Source organism: Zingiber officinale, chromosome 2A (assembly GCF_018446385.1).
Source record: "Zingiber officinale cultivar Zhangliang chromosome 2A, Zo_v1.1, whole genome shotgun sequence".
NCBI lineage: Eukaryota > Viridiplantae > Streptophyta > Magnoliopsida > Zingiberales > Zingiberaceae > Zingiber > Zingiber officinale.
In genome coordinates, this window is record NC_055988.1 from 119,103,826 (window position 1) to 119,107,495 (window position 3,670).

At 33.9% G+C, this 3,670-nt stretch overlaps 1 long non-coding RNA gene across 1 annotated transcript; it reads left to right on the top strand.

Moving 5' to 3' along the window:
• Positions 1-1,925: 1,925 nt before the first annotated feature.
• Positions 1,926-2,643, top strand: LOC122039944. Its single transcript, XR_006128447.1, has 3 exons — positions 1,926-1,968; positions 2,224-2,286; positions 2,500-2,643. It is a non-coding gene; the product is annotated as an uncharacterized LOC122039944 (long non-coding RNA).
• The last annotated feature ends 1,027 nt before the right edge of the window (positions 2,644-3,670 follow it).

Consider the following 3,670-nt stretch of genomic DNA (forward strand, 5'->3'; position numbering starts at 1 on the left):
GCAAGGTTATGATAATGGATCTAATATGAAAGGAAAAAATCAAGGTGTGCAAAGAAGATTGCTTGACATTAATCCTAGAGCATTTTACATGCCATGTGGTTCTCATTCTCTTAATTTAGTTGTTTGTGACATGGCAAATTCTTGTGCTAAAGCAAAATCATTTTTTGGAGCATGTCAATGTATGTACACCGTGTTCTCTAATTCAACAAAAAGATGAAATGTTTTGCTTGAATATATTGATGGATTAACTTTAAAATCATTGTCAACTACAAGATGGGAAAGCCATATTGAAACAGTCAAAGCAATACTATCTCAAGCTTCCCAAATTAGAGAAGCTTTGTTCAAATTAGCAGAAATAAGTGAAGATAGCAAATTAAGTAGAGATGCTGAAACGCTAGCATCTGGTGAACTTTCAAGTTTTGAATTATATTAAGCCTTGTTATTTGGCATGATATTTTGCATAAAATTAACTTAGTTAGTAAAAAATTACAGTCAGAGGATATGCGTCTTGATGTTGCTGTAAAACAATTGGCTGGTCTTGTTTCTTTTTTTGAAAAATATAGAGAAAATGGTTTTGCTTTAGCTATGGTTGATGCAAAAAAATAGCATTTGATATGGAAATTGAGCCTGTATTTCCTACAAAACGTAAAATTAGTAGAAAGAGACATTTTGATGAGATTGCTAATACTGAAAGGGAAAATCAATCACCGGAAGAGTCTTTTCGAATAGATTATTTTATCTTAGTAGTCGATATTGCTCTTGGGCAATTGAAAAGTAGGTTTGAACAGTTGTAATATTTTGAATCTATATTTGGGTTCTTGTATGATGTTGCAAAATTAGTTTCAATGGATGATGATGAATTAATGAGTTCTTGTGTGAATCTTGAAAATACTTTGAAAAATGACGACACTTCTGATATTGATGCAAAATATATGTTTTCAGAATTACAAGTTTTGCAAGTAATGTTACCAAGTGAATCTTATGAAACAAATAAAAAATGATCTTCCATTCAAATATTAGAGTTTTTAAAAACAATGGATATGTTTCCAAATGTGATGATTGCTTATAGGATATTATTGACAATACCCGTGACAGTGGCATCTGCCGAAAGAAGTTTTTCAAAATTAAAATTAATAAAATCTTATTTACGGACTACAATGACTCAAGATAGGCTAAATGAATTAGCAATTTTATGTATTGAAAAAAATATGTTGGAAAATATTGAATATGATGATATTATTGATGATTTTGCCTTTAAAAGTGCATCACGAAGACACTTTAAATGAGTTGCTTCTGTGTTTTTTTTTTTACTTTTTTTTTCTTTTTGTGATCCTTCTACACTTGCTACTTTTCTGTTATTAAGTTGTTTGCTTAACAAGTGAAACTACTTAATCTGACCTCACCTTTTGTCCATGCAGGCATTACAATATGAATCGTATACAATTGGTTTGGTCCTGCATCTGGAATGTTCTTTCTGCATTTTTTGTTTCAGTTGGGTTGTCAGAAAATCTTTCGGTCGCAATCTTTGTAATGGATTCACTAAGGCAATTAGCTATGAAATTTTTGGAGCGAGAAGAACTTGCTAATTATAACTTCCAGAATGAATTCTTGAAACCTTTTGTGGTCATCATGCAGAAAAGTAATTCTTATGAAATTTGTGAGCTTATTGTTCGATGTGTTTCTTAGATGGTTTTGAGTTGTGTTAATCATGTGAAGTCTGGGTGGAAAAGTGTTTTCATGGTATGCTTGAATTATCTTATTGCTTTTCTATAATTCTTCCCACATTCTCAAACAGTATCTTAAATTATGTTTGCTTTCATGGTGATTATGTTGGGTTAGAATTTGTAAACTTTTGTATAAATGATATTAATGCTTCTCCTATGTTTAGGTTTTCACAACTGCTGTCGCTGATGACCGCTCCCTCCATTGCCTATTGACAGTCTATACATGGAAGAAGTGCACGTTAAGGTTAGTATGCGGTCTTAGTTGGACCCTCTCCTATTTGATATTGCTTCTAAATGATGCTTCCAGAACATCAATAACATGTTACTTAAGTTTCTTGTTTTAGCTTTTATTTGTGTGATTCTAAAACATTCCACCACCACCCGTGGCATTCATTTCTTCGTTGAATATGTGGATTGAAAAGATACAGAAATTCTAAATATTGATCTATTTTTATAAATTCTCCATAAATGAACTTCCTTTTTTATTCCTTGTATGTAGTTTGGAGAGGAATTATGCTTCACTGTTGGAGGTCAGCATATTCCTTTTGGTGCATCACCACAGGTAAGTTTATTTTTCCTTTCTCTAGTTATGGTATGCTTCCTTAAATTATCTCCCATCATCTCTATTGGAAATATTGCTGCTATATATCTAGTAGTCACTTCTTTCTAACATGCCCCCTACATATCTCTATTTTCCTCAATAAATTATAAAGTTTTTTCATAGTTTCACCCAAATGTGTTTCCACGCCTTACAAATTTTTATGATTTTTTGTAGAATATCTGGACTGAACTTGGACCTCCTTGTAGAATCTATCAGAAGCAAATAATTCTACTGTTCAGATATCTTTTTCTTGTGTTTTGCTATTCTGAACTCCTTAGTACTACTTTATAGGGACTAGTATTTAGAAAGATTTTAATTCTTAACCACTGAATACATTGTTTAAGTTTCGGTGGAAAAATAAAATTGGGGCATAACTAATAGTTTTGCCCAGGGCCTTTAAACAACCAGGACCGGCTCTGGCCAAGGTCATATGCTCTGGTCCTCTCGATGGTCGTTCGGGTGTCATCTAACCACAAGGCACACTCCTAGTCGGGAGACACAACTACCAATCGAGTATTCCTAATCGAATGCTCCTAGCTTTCTCTCGACCAGCTATGTCATGGTTGTCCCAAGCAGCTATGCCAAGGTCATATGCTCTGATCCTCCCAAACTAAGGATGACTTCATCGTATTGATAATGTCAGCTCAAATCCTTCTCTACCTTAGTGATCCCATGCTCTATGGGATGGACCCTCCCCATTTATATTTCATATTTAATATACTTTTAACATTAGCCATCAGTAAAATAATCATTAAGGCATTAGGCAAGGGTGGAGTCAAAATTTGTAGCCTGTCCGGATACAAATAACCTCCCAAGTTATGCTCAGGCTAAAAGAACTTTGTTACAGCCCAAGTAAACTACTACTTGGCTTCGCCGTTGGTATTGGGAAGACGTAAAGCCAATACAAGTGATAAACGGTCATTAATACATAGGAAAGTAAAAGGGCATCAAAGGTAGCATAAAAGGAAGGGAGAAACATAAGATGAGACAAGTTTTTCTAATCTTAAAACTCTTGACTATTCATTGGGACATCCTAGTGTCATTCTAACTATTGTCTTCAATTTTTGTTTTTTTCCAAGATCTCAGCCGGTAGTGATTTCACCTCTAGGACTCCTCTATAATAACTAACTGGTAGATGATTCTCTAAAAGTCTTTTTGTAGAATCAAGCGGAATCACTTTTTACTGTAACAGATATAACAATGCCAAACTCTGATAGTACTGTCCCTATTGAAATTTTCATATGCTAGGCGACATCAAATCAATCTTCATTTGTTGGGACTTTTTCCGGCCAACGATGAGAAGATCTTTGTCAAAGGTGGGAATATCTCTAATCAATCTTCATTC